The 21,655-nt window shown below is 35.5% G+C and overlaps 1 pseudogene; it reads left to right on the top strand.

The window, feature by feature from the left end:
• The window catches only part of LOC114023792, a 55,632-nt pseudogene extending 33,977 nt beyond the window's left edge, over positions 1 to 21,655 (top strand).

Raw genomic sequence — 21,655 nt, 5'->3', positions numbered from 1 at the left:
TCTCAGACAGAAAGCACTAGCTTTAAGAGAATTTAGGAAAGATTTATTGAAGTAGGTAGGATCATAGTTGGAATCTAGACTAAATCAAGCTGGCCAGTAGATGGAGGTAAAAAGGGAGAAAATTTTGGGCATGGGTGACAGCCAATGAAGGAAATGGGAGTTGAAGTTCCTTGTGACAGGGGTAGAAAAGATGCCAGTGTAACTCTATAATATAGTACCTAGAAGGGAGTAAAATATTAATAAAATGGAAAGGCAAGAAAGGGGTTGGAGTCAAGATGGTAGAGTAGTAGGAAGCAGAACCTACTTCTTAAATATAACTCTTCCACAAAATCTGGAAAACACATCAGAATGAATTCTGATCCAGAATCCATGAAAAATATCACAGTGAGTCACGTTTTTCTAGCTCAAGTCAGCATGTGAAGGCAGAGAAGATTGTGGACACTGGGAATGGGAATCTAGCTAGAAGTACAATGCACAGAGCATTTCAGCACAATAACAGAATAAAGAACAAAACTAGGTACTAAAATATTTACAGCAGCTCTTTTTGTGGTGGCAATTCAAATTTAGAATTGGGAATTAGAGGGCACCCAGCAACTGAGGAATAGCTGATCAACTTGTCACAGGATATGTTGTGATATTCTTTTTTTTTTTTCTTTCTGTAAAGAAATGTTAAAGGGGAAGGTTTCAGAGAAAACTTAAAAGGTTTGTGTGAGTTGATACAGAGTAAAGTGGGCAAAACTAGGAGTGCAATTTATAAAATACTAACAATGTTGTAAAGATAAACAACTTTGACAGATTTAGCAACATGATCATTCCCTTATCTGGATGGTACTACTTTCTTGCCTCATAGATTCCTTCTCTTCCTTTAAGATTAAGTTCAGACAACATTCTTTCAATTGGGGAATGGCTGAACAAGTTTTGATATATGAATGTAATGGAATACTAGTGTTCTATATGAAATGATGAGCAGGAAAAAAAAAGAAATGATGAGCAGGTGGATTTCAGAAAAACTCTGAAAAGACTTACATGAACTGATGTTGAGTGAAGTGAGTAGAACCAGGAGAACATTGTACACAGTAACAGCAACATTGTATGATGACTGACTTTAATAGGTTTAGCTCTTCTCAGTAATACAATTATCTGAGACGGTTACAAAAGACTCATGATGGAAAACGTTATACACATCTAGAGAAAGAACTATGAAATCTGAATGCAGATTGAAGCACAGTTTTTTTTGTTTGTTTTTTATTTGTTTGTTTGTTTTTTGTTGTTGTCATTCTTTTTCTTTCTCATGATTTTCCCCTCTTGTTCTGGTTCTTCTTTCACAACATGTATAATGTGGAAATATGTTTAATATGGTTCTACATGTATAGCCCATATCAGATTGCATGCCATCTTGAAGGGGAGGTGGAAAATTTGGAACTCAAAATCTTGTAAAAGTGGATGTTGAAAACTAAAAATAAATAAAAAATACCTTCTTCATAAATTATTTCCTGATCCCTTCAAACTGCTAAAGTCCTCCCATTCAAACCATCTAGTATTTACTTTGTATATTTTTCCATTTATTGACTTAATACATCTACATTAACATCATAACTATACATTTTCATGTATCATTTTTTCCTCCCGCCATTAGAAGGTTAGCTTATTGTAAATAGGAGTTATTTTAATCTTTGTATTTGTATGCGCTTAGCACAGTACCCAGTACATAGTAGGTCTTCAATAAATAATTATCAATTGATGATTGATTATTTCTTATTCCTTCTATTTTTATCATCTTTAAAAGATGAATATAATTTTAAATTAATTAATCTTTCCTTATTATATAATGGATGATATAGAAATTGGTCTTTGCTCATGTAATCTACTACAAACATATTTACATTACCCAGATTCACCATTACATAGGTATATATGTTTATTGTTATATTTATTTTTATTATTATATTTAGTTCTGAATCTGTCATTGTTACCTTGATATGGTTTAAATAACAAATAAATTCACAGAACCAATTGTTACTGTTCATTTTTATCAGAGTGCAGTTCTACCCTGGAAGTGATGTGAGCAACCAACTCAGGTTTTTTGTTGTTGTTATTGGCTGTTCACTTTTTGTGTTGGCTAAACTAAAAGTAGATTTGCTGGCAATTTTTCTTCAATTCAGGAAAAAAAACTTTGTATAGATGTGAGTAAAGGAAAAATATTCTGACAACTAGCTGTACAATGGTACAATATATCCTCATTGTCAAGCTGGAGATCAGATACTGCTAAAATTCAAACAACTCTCCAGAAATTTTCAAATGGCGTCATGGAGGTTGTTCCCAAGAACTGAATGTCAATTATGCTCTTACTGAGTTATTATATGATAATGTCACAATTCTCTTTTGACAAATTCAAAGTCAACTCAAAAATATTATCTCAAATCTTGGAGGGGAAAAAGAATTCCAGCAATTATGTCTTGGTGACACATTCATGATGGTTATCTCATAAAGTTTTCCAGTATTATTTGAATACCTTAAGACATATTTTCCATGTGTCTCTTTAGACCATTAGTGAAGAAGTTATAAATTGACATTTTAGTCACCTGTCATGAGCTTAATAATCAAAGGAGAGTTAGGAGAAGAAATGATTGTTTTCCTTGCCCAGAGGAGATATTGAATTCTACAGATTTAGAGAGGAAGAAAATTTAGCTCACTGATTTATTCAGCAAATATTTCTAAAATGCTCATAATGTGGACAACACAATTCTAGGCACTAGAGAAGAGATAAAATTTAGTTAAGAAATGCTTTCTATTCTTTTGAAAATTATGGTCTAATATAAACATAAGAGAAAAGCGTATACTCTGCATAAACATTGTACAGTATTACATATTATTTTTGTATAGAGTTTTACAAAGTATTTTTCTTAGTCTGAGAATTATCTTTCTCATAGTCAAAATGAATAGACTTTGGCTGGAAGAATTGTAGGAGTAAATTGTAGAATTGATATTTAATCCCCTGTATTCTTATTCCAAATAAAATATGTGACACTTCATCATACTGATTCTGTGGACATCAAATCAACAAGCTTTTGTTAAGTGACCACTATGACACTGTGCTAGTAACTGAGGAAACAAAGACCAAAAAAAATGAAAACAATATTTTATCTCACAAAACTTACATTCTACTGAAAAAAATGAATGTAAGGGGTTTTATTTTGTTGATATTTTGTTTTGTTTGTGGGAGGGGCACTCATACTGGGGAAAGAGAGAATAAGGAAAAGACTCACTCAAACCTTGGTGCTTGAAATGTGACATGTGAATGACCAGAGTTAACAAGCGATGATTTTTTTTAAATATAAATTTATTTTATTCTGAATTTAAGAAGTAAAACACACATTTTTATAATATATTAGATTAGAAAAAAGATGATTGCACATAAAACTGCAAATCTATGTACAACTTGCTATTTGTTTTAGACATATAATACAGTTATGCAACTTTCTTCTTTTTTTTCTTCCCTCTCCACCCCCCACCTTAGAGATGGATACCATTAGACATGATTTGTAGAAAACATCATCTCCTAGACAAACTGGACTCAATTAGTAAAAGAAAATAAATAAGAAAAATACATGATTTAAATTTAAATGTCACATGAATGACTTCTGAGACAACATGGAGTAGAATCACTCACGATTAAATGGAATGGAACATTATGATGTGCGTCAGTTGAAGGAATACTCACCTATAAGAAAACACAAATCCAAAGTAACCAAAAGATAGGCAAAGCAATAATGTCATGTCTATCACTAGATGTGATATTAGAAAACCTGGTTCCACTGTTTGCTCTGCCATTGACTAACCATGATCTTGAAATCATCCTTAAACTTTTCTGGGCCTAAATTTTGGTAAAATAAAATTTGTCCATCCTTATTTTGCAAAGACAGATAATGATAATTGAGGTACATGAAGTGTTTCTGTGCTTCTTAGATTATTCTGAGTACTTCACCTTCTAGGTATTCTATGTATTTCATACTTCAAAGGGCCCAAAATTGATCCTTTGAGTCTTTAATGGCATCTCAGAATCAAACACAATGCTCAAACACAAACCTCAATGATCCCTAACTAATTCTTGGTGAATAAATGAATCAAAACTCTAGCTAGAAATACTGTAAAATATTCTATTGTTCATATGGTAAATTACATGTCAGATGGCATCTAAAATTTTATAAGAATTGTATCCATAGAATTAAGAGCATGAGAACTTATGTTTTCTTTGAACTTTTGGAATCTTGACCCTTAAACTCTAGGGTCAGTCTGTCCACAAGAATTTATTAAATTCCTGGTTGTGCCAGTCATTGAGCTAAGCTTTGGGGATACAAAGAAATAGGAAGTTCTTTAGAAACAACTTTTGATTACTGTACATATTATTAATGAAAAATAAAAGTGGGTAGAGGTGTTTAAAAGAGGCAAGGGCACAAAATAGAGGATGCATTCAAGAGTGGTATGCTCCTCTGAGGTAGGATAAGTAATCCTAGATAGCATTGAGGTTCAAAACAGAGAAAACGGTAGTCTTTCTAACTTGTCAAAGCCTTCTGAATCTGGGCCTCTAATGGCATAACCATCAAGAACCCTTAATTACTTTTATGTGACAATGAGCTATAGGAGTAGTATTTCAGTGAATGTAGGTTATAGGATGAAAATCAATGGAGAAAAAAGGTATTCTATTTATAGATCCCTTTACTGTCATCAATACATCTGCTGACTGACTTGATGTGTTTGATGGTTTGCAAACTTCTAATAATCTACAAGAGTTTGCGAAGTAATTAGCCCATATCAACTTCATGATAAATTTATACTGTAAAGTTTTCAGTGAAATTACCTATATTACATGCAGCTGTAGTGCTACTTAAAATGTATCTCAGATCCCTATAGCCATTCTTAAATAAAGGTTACCATTTAATTAGCCACTAGTTTGAAGGTGAAAAACACACAAATGAGCATGACTTATGGCAGAAAGTTAGCAACTTTTAACACCTCAATTATGATATAGCCTTAGATTAAGGTGACCAAGTCATATATAAGGGAGGTCAGAACATAAGAGTAAAAAAAAAAAAAGCACCATTACCTAAAAAGCCTCAAGCATTTTCAAATTGCTGCTGCTAATAGTGTTGCTGCTGTTAATAGTTCCTGAGAATGTAGTCACATCATTTTTTTTAACTTTTCCAATGCTTCACTTCCAAAACAAAAAAATTTAGAGATGGAACAGAGATAAAACTTGGGACCTATTGAACTTGGATCCCAGAGGTAAAGGGAAGATAAATGAGAGTACTCTTCATGCTCCCCAACTCTGCTTACTATGAAACATCCCAGAAATGATAGGGTAGATCTGAACATGTACAGATTCTTCCTCTCAAACTGTAAGACTTAGGGGAGAGGTGATATTCACACATGTACCTGCTAGCAGCTTGGTAAATGTCACTATTCACAATTAATAATCACAATAAACTTTAGGAATTAATAATGGGACAAATGACTACCCCAAAGAAACATAACATTTTTTTCTGTCAGTCATGCCTAACTCTTCATGAACCTATTAGGGTTTTTCCTGGCAAAGATTCTTGGGTGATTTGCCATTTCCCTCTCCAGCTCGTTTTACAGATGAGGAAACTGAGGCAAACAGGATTAAAGGACTTGCCCCAGGTTATGTTGCTAGTAAGTGTCTGAGGCTAAATTTGAACTCAGGAAGATGAGTCTTCCTGACTCTAAGCCCAGCACTCTATCCATTGCACCCCTTATTAATGCAAGTAGTATACCTTATCATATCTCAGAAACAGACAAACAACAAAAGCAAAATCTTGGCGTTAGTTGTTTATTACCTAACTGAATAGAAGCAGATTTATAAACTGTCATTTTCATTCATGTCTGACTCTTTGTGACCCCGTTTGTGGTTTTCTTGGCAAAGATTTGCCATTTTCTTCTCCTGTTCATTTTACAGATGAAGAAATTGCAGCAAATAGGGTTGAGTGACCTACCCAGGGACATACAGCTAGTGTCTTATTCTAAATTTGAACTCAGGAAGATGAGTCTACTTGACTTCAGATCTGACACTCTGTCCACTGCGTCATCTAGCTGATATATGTGCCAATAAGTTACATATAATTGAACATGTTTGAAAGGAGACATCTTTCCCTTTCCTAGCCTTTATTTTGTGTTCTAGTGTTTGCATGTCCCCTGAGAAGTTTCTCACTATTCAAGAAAACAAATAAACCCATTGTGTAATTGGTTCTGCTTGTAACATTTTGAAGCTCTTTTTCTACTTACCATTTAGACCTAGCAAAATAGGTTACATCTAATTTCCAGTGGCTGGCTGAAAAGTTGACCAACAGATTTAAAATTAGGTCAGAAATAAACCTATTTATTATTTCCATGACAAAGTTTGTTATCTTTACCCTTTCTATAATTCTAGAACTCAAGATTGTAATATGCTTATGTTCTTTCAAAGTTCAGTTCCTATAACCCTTTCTCTCGGAAGTCTTCCCCTCTCTATTTGTTAGAACATTTTACTCCTTAAATTATTTAATATTATTTATCTATGAATGTGAGTCATGCCCTAACCCTAACCTTAACCCTAACCCTAACCCTAATTGAGCTCTAACCCTAACCCTAACCCTAATAGAATAGAAGCTCCTTGAGAGCAGAGATTGCTTATTTGTTTTGCTTTGCTTGTTTATTTTTGTAACTCCAACTTCAAGCACAGTATCCCTCGCATTTTGTACTTTTGCACTGGAACTGTGGTTGAGGGAAGTCTGGATGAAGAAATGTCCTTGATTAATGTAGATTGGCCCCTGTGCCATATAATGTATTTAATTAGAGAGTTGCACAGATTAATTGATTTGTTCAGGGTATCACCCATATGCCAGAGTTGTGACTTGAACACAGGTCTTTCTGACTCTGAGGTCAACTCTCTCTCCACTACCCCCACATGCTTTTCATCATGTTTAATAAATTTGTGTGGAATTGAATATGGTATAGTGAAATCTAGAGCATAAAGTTTTAATTCCAGCTGTCATTCTCTCTGTAACCTGGGAAAGTTAATTATCTAGAGTGGGCTCTATTTGCTTCATCTAGTAAAAGAAAATTAAGTTAAATAATCTCCAAATCCTTTCCAGATTGAAATCCTGCAAATTATTAAAACATTGCTTCTGCCATCGCAGGATTATTCAACTACAAATTCTCTCAAAGAAATAAAGACCTGCTTTTTCCCTTTATGTCATCTCCCCATTAAGATTATTAAAAAAAATAAAAACTCTAAACAAAGTGAAAACACTTAGATTTGTATGTGTGGAGAGGATAAAAATAGGGACAATGTTTATCCACCCCCCCCCAAACCTTAAATTAGGTTTTCCTTGGGAAAAAAGAACTTTTTTTACATTCACAATTCCTTCTTATTTAAAAGGTTATACAACTTTGACAGATCAAAACTCTAATCACCTTATAAGATCAACCAGGATTCCAGAGGACTAATAATGAAGAATGCTACCCATCTTTTGGCAGAAAGTTTATGGACTAAATATTCAGCATGAGACATACACTTTTTGGACATAGCCATCATGGGAATTTTTTTTCCTCCAAGGTGGCAGAGTGGTAGGGATGTAAAGTAACACTTTTTAATTGAAATTTAATTGAAAAGTCATTTGAATTTAAAATTGAAATAATAGAACTTAAAAAAATAAAAACTTGAAAGAAATCCCATGTCAGAGAGTCAGATCATTGTAAACTTTATGATATGGCTGTATGATGTAGTTTAGTTGTTTGCAACTCTTCATGACTCCATTGGGGATTTTCTTCACAAAGGTATTGGAGTGATTTGCCATTTCCTTCTCCAGCATATTTTATAGATGAGGAAACTGAGACAAACAGGGACTTGCCCAGTGCCACACAACTAGTAAATGTCTGAGGCCAGATTTGAACTCAGGAAGATGAGTCTTCCTGACTCCAGGCCCAGCATTCTATCCACTGTGTGAGCTAGCTACCCAATCTAAAATAAGAGTTTTTAACCTTGGATCCATGGACCCTTGAGTTGTCCAGGGAATACAGTTCAGGATGTCTGTGAAACTGAATGGGGGAAAAGTAATATTTTATTTCAGTGTAATGGATTTCCTTTGCAATACTACGTATTTTGTCTCATTCATTTAAAAACATTATTCAGAGAAAGTGACCAGAGGTTTCACCTCACTTCCAAAGGGATCCCTGACATTAAAAAAGTCAAGAGACACTGATTTAAAGCAAGTTGGATGATATGGAAATAAGTTAAGGTGATTTTTAACCATGTATGAAGAATGTAGCTGTTAATTAGAATTTAGAATTCTATTTTAAAATATGATTAAAGGAAACAATGGCTGATTGAAAGTTTTTCTCTCTATATGTTTGGGGGTGAGGAAGTCTCAGAAAAGAGAAAAAAAATGTTCCTTATTTGAAAAAAAATGTTTTCAATGGGATGCTGGGATTCACTGAACAGTATTCCTATAGTTAAAAAGTATCATTTTGGTAAAATGGTGTTATTTATTCAAGACATGAGAAAATTACCTTTCAATGCAATCATCAAATTAATTGTTTCAAATATATATGTGTATGTGTGTGTGTGTGTTCCTATTTGAGAAATATATACACAGAGAAATATTGACCTACTATTGTTTGTCCCGGTGATAAATGTAAAGAAAATACTTATAAAGTCATAGTATAGACCTAAAAAATCTGGAAATTTTTTTTGAAGGAAGCCCTGTTTTGGAAAAATATAGATTATCTATTTTATAAACACAGTTCAATTTTTAAAAATTGAAAAGTTTTGAGACCACATACTTTATCACAGAAAATAATTGTCCTTTGATTTTGAGCAATGTAAGAATTTAAGCTTAGAAATAAAATATGTAAAATCATTTTGGATGAATTTTAAGTATATTTCATATATAATGAACAAGTCAAACCAATTTCATTTTAATAATCCATGAATTTAAAGGTCAAGTTTCATGTATAAGTATTGAATTAATTGGCAGGGTTTGATTTAAAATCTAATTTTACTTTATCAAGAAACTTTTGGATAAACCTATTTTTAGTTATAGATTGTATTATAATGTAGTGTGCAGAATCATCTAAAGTTTTATTTGTAAATTCTAAGTTCATAATAAATTATTTTACCTATGGCTAATAAAACACAAAACACCACATACACACATATACATACACACATATATGTATATATGTGGGTATATATAAAACCTAAAGGTAAATACACACACCCACACACACACATAGTCACTAAGGTTTTCTAATCAATAATATTCCAATTGCTATAGATGGCAATAATGTCACATTTGCCATTGTGTACAAGGGGAATTATGGGATGTCATATCCAAAAAATATTATATATACAATTATATATATATTTAAGAGGTTGTGGTAGTATCTTTTTTCATGTTATATATAGAAGAGGTCTTGACCAGTAGAGCCATTGATCAATTTGAAAAATTCCATAAACAAGTTGACTAGATTATAGGGCATGGACTTTTGGAGGTCACGAGGGAATACTGCACATCCCATGGAATGGAGACACAGTGGTTGACATCTTGCTGAAAGGGAGGGCATAACAAGTGAATGTGATTGAGGACAGCACACTTTCATCAGGAAAACCATTATTCTGCCATGGTATATAGAAACAATCTGTGTGCACTACTGAACCCATTTCTCCTCTGATTATTTGGGAATTCCCCTTTGCCTTTTCACTTGCAAAATTCATCAAGAAGAGAAAGGATATCTTCTTTCCTCTTTTCTCCATGAGAAGAACTGTTGAGAATTTGTCACTACATAGATATATATATATATATATATAATATATATATACACATACATATATATACACACACATATACATACATACATATATATACACACATACACATATATATAATACAGACACATATATACATACATATATTAATGTATGTATATGCATGTGTATACATGCGTATGCATATATGTGTATATATGCATATATGTGTGTGTATATGTATATTGTATATGTATATATGTGTGTGTATACATACATACACACACATATACATATATACATATATATACATACACACACACACACACACACACACACATATATATATATATATATATATATATATATATATATATATATATGAAATAGATATGTGCTTCCAAATGGTCTTAGAGGGTTGGTTGCAATGGTCCTGAAACCTAAATTTCTATGCAGAGGAAGAGGGAAGAGGTTCATTTCCTAGGTATTATCCAGTCTTTTAGTCAGAAGAGATGGATTTCCTGGACATCATCAGCTTCGAGAGAAGCCTTATAGTAACACCAATCTTGAGTTTCCCAGTTTGGGATTTGATCATCTAAAGAGAGAAGGATATTTCTGTATGTAGTGTGCTCTTGTAGAAAGGAACACATATCTCATGGTACCTGCACAGAATCCTGCCTGGCAATCAAAGTCGTAGATTCCTTGAAGAATGAAGAGGCTAGATCATGTAGTTGCTTCACAGCTCCCTACTTGAAGAACAAAGCCAGTGATTTCCCCTTATAGAGAAGCATGATCAGAAGGCAGTTACTAGTTCAACAATCTCAAAGTATATGTGTTTTATAAATGATCAGTTGATATTAAAAGAATGAAGGGACTATGTAGAATTGTGTGAAAGAGAGTCATTAGAATTTCACAGGGAACTTCAATGGGCAACCCCTGTTGATGACAGCTCATCATCTGTTTTTGTGCTCCAGTTTGGCATAGAGCAGTGTTGTCAAACTCAGATAGAAATACACTAAATCATGTACAAGGATTCCTGAAGAAAACCTATTGACTTGAAAAACTAAATGTTACTATTATATGTTTTACTGTATTTTAATTTATTTTGTTGAATATTTCCAAAGTACACATTAGGCTGGATCAGCTGCATTTGAGAGTGCTGTGGAATGCATTGTATCCCATAGGCCACATGTCTGACACCTCTCATATGGAGGATAGAGAGATGCCTTTGAACCAGAAAGATTTGGCTTTAAAACTCCCTCTGCATATATCAGCTAGTGACCCTGGAAAAGTCATTTAACTATTAGTATTCTAGACAACTCTCTAAGGCTGTAAATTGCAAGTAGATGTCCATCTATGTTAGTACTGGATGTTACCTCACCAGGTGGTGACCTATATCAATGAAAACATGAGCCCAATTCTTATTGAATATGTATTTTCTATATCTGTATATGGGTTTTTGTGAGACCTTTACATCATCTGTATTTTTGTGGGATAGAATTAACTTCTATTTTATATCTGATACTCATACTGTGCATTGTTTTTCTTTACCAGTCCTGGAATCTTAATTGCTTAGAGGATAAATCTACTCATAAACTAATACACAACTATGATTTATTTCCCTAAAACAACTACAGGTGGAGACAAAGAGCCAAACAGAGTAAATTATAATTTTGGAGAAAGTCACCAGGATTAAAACTGTTCTGATAAACACACACACACACACACACACACACACACACACACACAAATATATATTTCTATGTTCTGGTTGGTTTATTTCTTTGTTCAAAATATGGTAGAGGCACATTATGACATGTCATGGGGATAAATGAAAATACCATTCCTTTCTATCTTTGATTTGAAGGAATGAGTCTCTGAGACAAGAAAATATACTATCTTGCCCCCTTTTGTGGCATGGAAAAAAATTCTACTCAAAAACTGAAAACAAATTCACAGTCTTAAAAAAAAGCAAAAATGAATCATCTTTATTGACACTATAATCTTATAATCAAAAGGCAGGGAGTAAAGAATATCTCAGTACTGACTACCAGATTATCAGAGGGAATAAAATAATACTTGGTGAAGATAATGACATCAGGGAAATTTTCTGTAAGGAAGTCATGGAATCTGGAAAGGGAAGGTGCTACAATGACTTAGTCATGGGCAATACCCCTTCTGAGAGAGGAATAGCCTATAATAAGGCACTAAATATAAAGACAGAACTGGAAAGTAAAGAAGGAACAGATCTAGCAATCCTCAGAGACCAACTTCAGCTGTATTGGGCAAAACAAGTTTCTGAGATTAGAACAAAACAAAACAAAAAGTGTAACAAACAAGTTACCTTTAATATCTAGGGATAGATAAAACACTGAGGAAGCCAAGCACAACTCTAGGTGAGCTTCAAATATTTTTTTCTTTCTCTCTCTGAAACCATGAACAGTGACCCGAAATCTATAATAGTGAACAGAAATCTATAAAATACCCCCTGCTGGGATCTTATAAGAATTATAGAAAGAGTGATTCATAATTAACCAGCACAAGGTGACTGACATTGTCTTAACATTCGGTGGAGGATGAGGTTCCTGGATATCGTTCTGATTCCTTTTTCCCAGGTAGAAAGGAGAAATGAGCCATTCAGTCTAGCAAATTACATACTCTCAGGATAGCCCAACTTAGGTGTGCATACTTTTAGTTGCAATTAAACTATATAGAGCCAGGGTGTTCTTCTCCCCAGAAGCACCTGTGTTAAGTTGGATCTTGGGTTAGAAACACAGGGAAGTAAAGGGCTGTCAAAGCACCTAAGTCCTTCCATTTGGAGTAGGGCTAGAGTGACTACTCAAGAGTGCAATCTTTGTGTAAAGTATCAGATGACACTTAAAGTGCTGAACTAGTACCCAATGTCACCCTACACATGCACAGATATGTATATCATCTTCTAGTCATTCTTTTTAGTACCTTGCTCAGGTTTCATCTGGTTAAGTCTGTAAATTCTGAAATCTTCAACAATAATTCATAACATACAAAAATGACTCATTCTCCCATTATGAGAAGGAAGTGGAGAAAAAAGGAGGAGACAGAAGAGCAAGAAGAAGAAGGAGGAGGAGAAGGAGGAGAGAAGAAGCAGAAGGAGAAGAAGAAGGAAGAGGAGGAGGAGCAAAGGAGACAAGAATAATCAGGCAGAGGATAAAAATTAGCATAGGGTAGTGTCATGGAGGCTTCCAGTGCAGTGTCCAGTGTTCTATTAAAATCAGGGAGAATGAGATTAAGACAAGGAAAAAAAAAACACTGAATTGAGTAATTACTGATCATTTGTGACCTTGAGAAGGATTTGTCCAGTCCTGTCAAATGCAGAACTATATATGGTCTTTCAAGAGAATGCTATGTCCCTTTGATTTCCCGAGTTATTTAATTGATAAACTGAGCCTTCCCAAACTGTAAATAACTTTTGGGGACCTAGTTACTCAAAGTCAAAGGACGTTTCTATTTACTGCTTTTTTTTCTTTTACTGTGGGTTAGGGAGAAATAGCCATACAGGTAGACGAATTTCAACTAATTGCAACCAGGTGAACATAACAATTTCTACATGAGGTAGTAAATATCTGAGGTGAATTTTCATTTGTAAGAAATCAAATTGTCATATGACTATTCCAATGGTCAATACCTAGGTATTAATTATCTTTATAGTTCTATGGCATATTGTACACAATTGATACTTTTTTCATGGTTAATGAATGATTTAATACTTATCTCTGAATATAAAGTATATGGAATTACCAATTGAACCACCTGAATATCATTTTACATGACAAAATTGATGTCATTTAGATTTATATTGGTTTCTATAGATAAACTTAAATTCCCCTTAGTTACTGAGGCTAATTCAATTATCAATTAAAATATAATCAAAAAGTGTTTCAGTTCAAATCCAACTCTAGACACTTAATAAATATCAGACCCTCAGCAAGTTGTGTGTGTGTTTGTGTATTTTTTAACCTATTTTCTTCTGCCAACTCTCTAGGATTGAGCTTGTGGTCTGCATTGGTGGAGTGAATTCCCAGATCCATAGTTTTCCTTGATAAAAATAAGACCCTCCAAATATCCATATATGTTCAAATATATTTTCCTTTTTCAATCACTTCAAACCAATACACACTTCAAACCAATACATCTTATGATCAAGACAAAGTGTTAGGGACTATAGGAACCAAAAGATGGGGGGAAATATTTCCTGTCCATAGTGATCTTATGTTCTCATAAGGGAGGTAGGATAGGTACACAGAAAAAAAAAAATCTGTCTAGCTAGATAGCTAAATAAGAAATAATATGTATGTTATAAGTAAACAGGAGATTGACAAAATGCTGCAAGAAATGTTAGAAAGATAGAGTGCTTTAGACTGAGGTGGGTTATAGAAAGCTTAAGGGATTCAGTGTTACTTGATCCAGGTCCTAAAACATGAAAGATCACAGTAGGCAAGATGCAATGAGGTTAATGAATATATTTAAAATGTAGAAGATGGTGTGAAGGTGAGGGAGGAGGAAAGCACAAGATGTTGCAAGACCACTGAGTAGTTCAGTTTAGCTAGCACAGAGAGTATACAGTACAGAGAATACTAGAGCACTAAAGCTAGAGAGTTAAATTGGAGTCTGATTGTACATTGGAGCCAGATTGATAGAACTTTAAATGCTATATGAAGGAGTTTGAACTTCATTTTGTAGGCAATAGGGAATCATTTTGGTGTTATGGATAAGATGTAACATGATCAAAGCTCCTCATTAGGAAAATTTTCCTTTTTTTTTTCAGCATCATATTGGGCAGACTCGTAAGGAGTCTGAACATGGGTAAGCAGTGGCTAGATTATAAGAATCTAAGCAGTGGCTAGATTTTAAAAATCTGAGCCATGGCTAGATTGTAAGAATCTAAACCATGGCTAGATTGTAAGAATCTAAGTATCTTAGTGGAGACAAGATGGACCTTATATACAGAAAGACTATAGGAAGGATCTAGGAGAGGCCAAGTAGTCCATGAGGTAATAGAGTTACCAATGGTGGGAAGTGGCCTGGGGCCATAGGGAAGCAAGACAATGGAGGGGAGATTGGGTGTAGCCACAATGAAAGGCCAGTTGATGGGATTATAGCCTCATGCTAAAGCCAGAGATTTGGCCATGTGGGAAAGTCCAGGGTTTTTCCTTTCTGGGGCCCAGATCCCAACCCCATCATTCCCCCTTCAAATAAATGGGACCCAATTCTTTTGGTGTAAGGGGTGAAGGTCTCAGCTTCTGAAACTGCTTCCTGCTGCCAAGGGGCATAGAGCTGTCTCTGCCTAGAAGGGGTCCCAAAGAGGAGGTTGACTGGAACCGAGCACAGACTGGATCCAGGGAACGATGCGGGGACATTGGCTGATACTCGCTGTTTGCTACCAACTGTAGGTGAATGACCTGTAGTCTGAAAGACACAAATCTGACAGAAAAAACTGCAGGGCCCAGATTTAGGGCCCAACCTTGAGAGGATAAAACATCCTTAGCTCTGCTTAGATTCAGATAATTCAGTTTTCCAGTCATACAGTATCAAATCCACTTCATAGCCAGACCCAGGAATAACCAGGTGGGTAACATTCCCTTTAAAAGGAACATAATGGGGAAACTGAGTCAGGAGGATCCCATCTTAGACTGAGGCTAAAATTGTCCTCTCAGCTTTTCCCAATGCTGACTACCCACCAATATCACCTTCTCTGAGTAGCTTGTGGCATTTTTCTCAGATGGTAGATTATTGATTATCAATGGATTGTGACCCATGAGACAACTCAAAATAAAATCCTACAAGCTTTTACCTCAAACAGCAAGTTTTACTAATCACAGATTAGGAAAAACTTTTCCAGGATTTACATCTCAAACTTAAATTTATCCTAATGTAAAAAGCCAATCATTAGAGATTTCTATACACTTGCAAATTCTCAGCAAGCCATACATAACCCATACAAGCTTTTTGGCTAGTTTACACATTAAAACAATAACCAACAACAGCTAAATTATTTTAGCGGTAATCAAATTATGAAAAATTACTTGACATAACTGATACAGAAAGTTCACCAATTTGAAACTTGAAACAAACCCATAACCAATCAGGTGACTTCAGTTTTGTTAAATGCACTTCCAAATTACTTTACACAGAGAATCAGCATCTCATTGTTAACAGTTAAAACTACAAATTTAAAAGAGCATGTTACCCAAGTTCAGAGGCTAGCTTCTTTACCTTGAGCAGGATGCGCTGAACCTGGGTGATGCTTCTAGGCAAAGGTTGCTCTAAGGCCAGTGGCCATTGCCAGTGGGGCCCACACTGTAGCTGCTGCCCCTCCCCCCTATTTCCTTTTCCCCAGATGGGGGAGGGCAAAAATCAAAAACTCCCTAATGATCAATCACAAAACCTCCAGAATATGCCAAGATATTTTTAGCTGTTCTAACTTTCCCCTGTAACCTCCATGAAGGAGGATTCAGAGGTGCAGAGGGAAGGGAGTAAGTAAGCCTCAGGAAACCAAAAAGTAACTGCAGTTTTTCCCAATTCCCTAGCGCCAAGGGAATTAACAGGTACACTTCTGGATAGGGCGTCTGTCCTTGTCCTCTATGCTGTGGAAGGTGTACCCAGGTCCATGGCCTTGAACAGACCCAGTGGACCAAGAGCCTGAGAGCATCAGGCTGAGTGCCAGACAGCCTCTTAACTGTCTGCCAGAAAAGCACCTGCAAGCCTTGGTGCTTGGAAAGCAACCGCAACTGCAGGGTAAGAAAGGAGTAGAGTGGGGGAGGCTTACATACCTTCCAGTCTTGCCTGGAGAAGAACTTGGGGTTAGGCAGTCTCTCCATATGGGCCACCAAAATGATGTGGTTTAGGGGTTCAGGGTTGTTGGGACCCCAAAATCACAGCACACAGATCCTGCCTGAAAAAATTCGACCCAAGCCTTCTTTCAGCCAAAGACAAGGTTTATTAGAACATCCATCATATTGGGCAGACTCTTAAGGAGTCTGAACATGGGTAAGCAGTGGCTAGATTATAAGAATCTAAGCCGAAAATTATTCTTGCAGTGTTGTTTCAGATCAATAGGAATGGGGAGTAATGAGAGCCAGAGAGACCAGTTAGGAGGCTATTTCAATAATAGATGTTAAGAAGAAAGTGTTGAACTGGTATAGTAGCAGTAACAATAGTAAATATAACATTTAACATAGTTAAGACTGAAATGAAGAAAAATAACTTTTTATGTTTTAACACAACTAAAATATTAGAAGTATAAATTATAAATATTTGCATTCAGTTTCAACAGAATCTCATACCTTGCACTCAATTTCAGTAGAATGTTCTGTGCATGTAACATGATTTCCTCTGGCTTCACTGGGTAAGGGTTGACTGCTATATTAACACCCCTGCCCTGCCCAAGTTAGCCAGTATCTTGAGGAGCTGAGTGGGGTGTCTCACCTCTATTTCATTGTCCAGCCAGGGTTGGGAAACCTACAGCCTCCAGGCCACATGTGGCACTCTAGGTCCTCAAGTATGGCCCTTTGACTGAATCTTAACTTCACAGAACAAATCCTTTTATTAATGGGAAAGCCTAGAAAGCCATTTGTGGCTTTGAGGCTACAGGTTCCCCACCCCTGGCCTAGGCCCATAGCAATTCTATTCCCCCATTTTATGGGTCTAAGCTTCCCAATTCCACTTAACCAATTAATAGTCAGATTCATTTTAGTGAAGGAATATTTACTTCAAATGTTTAGCAAGAAGGAACCTAAATATATTTCTGCCAATATGTCAGAGGCATCATATCTGTCACACCACCTCAGTCTCTGGTGAGAAGAAGGGTATTAGGCTTATAATTTAACTCAGTTTCTGCATAACATTCATCCTACCAAACTCAAGGCCAAAGCCTGCTTTGAACTAGTGTCCTGGGACTCTAGATTTTCAGGGCTTTGCTTCTAGGCCAACTGCAACATCCAACCTAGGATTCTAGGTTCCATGGTACCCAAGAATCATGTTCTCAGTTTTCAAACTCCTCACTACAACTAGAACTGAAAATGGCCACATGGCCTGGGGCAGGATTATGTGTAGGTAGAAGTGAACGGAGAAGAAGGCAGGCCTGCCTACCATACCACATGGTTTCAACCACTATTAGTGAACAAGTCTTTCAAACCTGGAAAGACAGACTATCCCGTTCAGGTACTTTTAAATACGTAGCTAATAGAAAAAGGGTGTTCCCAACCATGTGGTAGAGCAACACAGAATGTCCATACATGTGTCAGTCCTTCTGTTTCTCAGCATCAGGTCCCTGGTACTCCCCATATGCGTAATTCTATTTTTGATGATCTGGGCACACACCAAATCTGTTACATATTTATATAGTACTATGTGAATATAGTACTTTATAGAAGAGAAACGAGATAGCAATCAGAAATTCTAGATTAATGTACTTTACCCAAAAAAGAAAAGAACAAAATGGTAAAGCAAAAGACCAAGACCCATTTCCACAAGGTCAGATATCTGCCTCAGAAGGGAGGAGCACTAAAAATTTTACCATTATAGAATTATCACTTACCAATGTCTTCAGTTGACTAAAATGAAGAGAAAACAAGTGAACCAATCTCTGGTTGTTTTTCCCTATGGTAGGCTCCCTCAGGTGAAGTATACTAACCATTACAAAGGTGTCCCCTATCCTTGTAATTAGCAGGTCAGAACCATTTATAGTTTACAGACTGTCTAAGCACTCTCAAGTCTCTCGTGGGCACTTTCATTACACATCTTCACAACATGTGGAAATAGTCTCTAGAGGTTCTTTCCCTTAGAGAGAAAATGGCAGTCACTCTGAACATATGCTCTCCCCTATTATACAAATGCAACTGAACAAAATAGTCCCTGTCCTCAAGGAGCTTGCATTTGAGTGAGGAAAAACAATTTATTAAAGTAACCTAGAAATGGGGAAAGTGAAGATTGGTATGTGGTAGAAATGTCTTGAAGTGGGGTGGAAATGAAATGTAACATTCCCTGCCCTAAGAGAGCTTACATTCCATGTGTTGAAATACATTTATACACACATACACACACAGCACAGCAGAGTGGACAGAGTGCTGAGCCTGGAGGCAGGAAGAAAGGAGTTCAAATCCAGCCTCAAATACTTATTAGCTATTTGACTCTGGACAAGTCCTTTAACCTCTGTTTGTATTGGCTACTGTATCTGTACAACAGGTATAAAAATAGCATCTGCCTCCCAGGGTTGTTGTCAGGATCAAATGAGATAATAATTGTAAAATGTCTATCACAATGCACATAGACACTTAATAAATGCTCTTTCATCTTACGCATACTGTATGTATGTATGTATCTCTATTTCTAACTATGTATGTACATATATATAATTTTAGCTATTTCTATGTCTATTTTGTGTCTACTTTTATATCTATATATCTTTATCTATCTTTATCTATCAACTGTCTATTTATGTAACATACATAAATAGAAGGTAACAGGGGAGTTAAAGATAAGGATTAAGAAAAGACTTCAGCAGAAGATAGTATCTGACCCATACTTTAAGGAAGCCAGTAGTTCTAAGGGGTGAAGGAGAGGAAGATGTGGTGGACATAAGCAAAACATCACCTATAAGAACTCAGAGAACTAGAACCAACATCTAATGTTCTGGCTGGAGTGGGAAGAGGATGATGGCTGGAATGCCTGCAATATGATGTGGAGATGGACAGGAAATGATCCTCTTCTCTCTGAAAGAAGTATACCACTCAGTCATTTTCATTTTCTATCAATAGAACTAATCATTGAACTCTTAAACACGGGGTACTTACAGACAAAAATCTCCCCTCTCTTGCTTAAGTGCTAGATTCTAGTGTAATGGTATCTACGGAATTCCCTCTCCTTTAACTAGGAGGCAGAGATACAGGAGTCCGTGATTTTTCCTCTGTGATCATGTGGGCAAAAACATGTAGCTTCTATGTCATTCTCCAGAATACTCTATCAGGATTCCTTAATTCTGTCATTTCTTAAACTTGCATGGACTTGAAACCCTAAGGTCTTCAGTCTTATAATTATTCTCAGAAAAGGGGAAAAGTGACCCCAAATCATTACCTCTAGCTATTTGGTTGAGCACATGTAATTCCCGTAAGTCTCTGGTTCAAGTTAGCCACGATGTTCCTTAGGATGGGGATTTCAGTAAGTGGAAGAAATATATAAAGAAAAACATTGGAAAGAAGCCAAATTAAACAGATTAGTTTGCTGTACCAAAGGAATATACAAACTATAACAAAATAATAATGAAACACATATAAGGATTTTCTTGATTTAAAGACAAGATTTTTCCTGTATATATGTTATCAATTATCTTAAATAATTCTATGATCTATTTTAATATCTAACACCAACATCATCTTTTTCCCCCTAATATAAATAAGAGGTTAAAAGGGACTTCTTGTACTCTTTATATTTTTTTCTAGAGTATGCCAATGTTATATAAGAAACACAAGTTTAGCATGCACTTTTCCATTCTTTCCAATCTCTGTCTTTCGTACCAAAGCAAACATAAGTGCATTGTTGGAAAAAAATGTTTATATTGTTGTAGTAGTATTAGGTTTCTGTTAATTTATTTTTCTTTCTTGGGAACGTATTGCTAATTTTTTTCCATTATGAAATGAAACATACAATTCCAACATTTCTGTATGCTATGACATATTATCTCTCAGGTCTTCCATTTCTGTTAGCAATACAATATAGAGTATTCTAGGAGCTGTTGACCAGGTCTGTAGGATAATTGCTTACCCTCCTTTCAAAATTATTCATGATGGAGGCTATCCAGGATTGATTAAATTTCAAAATAAAAATTCTCTTAGCTGAGTTTAGATATTGTAGCAGCCCACAAAAGCATTTTTATAGGATTGTATGACCTAGCCCCCCAAAGAAAAACAAAACAAAACTCTCTCTTCCTGGAAATACTGCTTTGTTGAGCATGAATGGCCTTTTCCTCAAGGCAGGTGACACTTGGTATAGGAAGCAAGGAAGGCAAAAGGAGCTAAGTAGATTCCTGTTTAATGTGCAGTCAGCATAAAAGCTGTCTCCAACTAACACAGTCTATTTTCCTACACGTACAGACAAAGCCATTCACTTTAGGAGCAGTCTCAATCCTTAAAACTTCCTCCCTATGAGTCACGCATTGAATCCAGACAAAATAATCCAAATTGGTTCAGCCCTCACCACTGAAACTTAATCAGGCATTGTTATTGGAGGTAGCATTAACATTCCCACACCCCCTATGTAGAAAGTCATGGAAAATCAAAGGTTCGAGTAAGCTAATAAAATTGATCAGTGAATTTTCCTTTTCAACAGTCCCACATGAATAATTATTCTTATTCATCATTGTAGTCCCTCAGAGGCACAATGTTGGAGAAAGTTAAACATAAACTTTAGGCTTCATTCAAAATATACATATATAGAAACTAGAATGGTGATTTAAAAAGAACACTTCATTTGGATAGTCCACTTTAAGAATGAATTGCAAATATTAAAAAAAATCTAAAACTGATAATTCATGCCTATTCCACACTCATTATACTTTGCAACATTTAACTTGAATATTTCTATTTGCAATAACTTCATTGAGATGATCCTTTCAAAAAATATCAAAGAACATCTTTAATAGTGGTTGTTGTCTTTCCTTATTTGTACCCCCCAAAATTATGTTGCTACCAGGGAAAACAATGTTTCTACTGGTACAGCTCTGGCTCTCAGTGATATGCATTTTGGGCTTTTTTTTCCTCAGCTGATTTTGCAGCTTCAGTTAAACACAACCCCCAGAGTCATCCAGACAGCAGACGATGA

This window comes from Vombatus ursinus, unplaced genomic scaffold, assembly GCF_900497805.2.
Source record: "Vombatus ursinus unplaced genomic scaffold, bare-nosed wombat genome assembly UNPS02014818.1, whole genome shotgun sequence".
Taxonomy (NCBI): domain Eukaryota; kingdom Metazoa; phylum Chordata; class Mammalia; order Diprotodontia; family Vombatidae; genus Vombatus; species Vombatus ursinus.
This window is presented reverse-complemented; position numbering and strand designations above follow the sequence as displayed.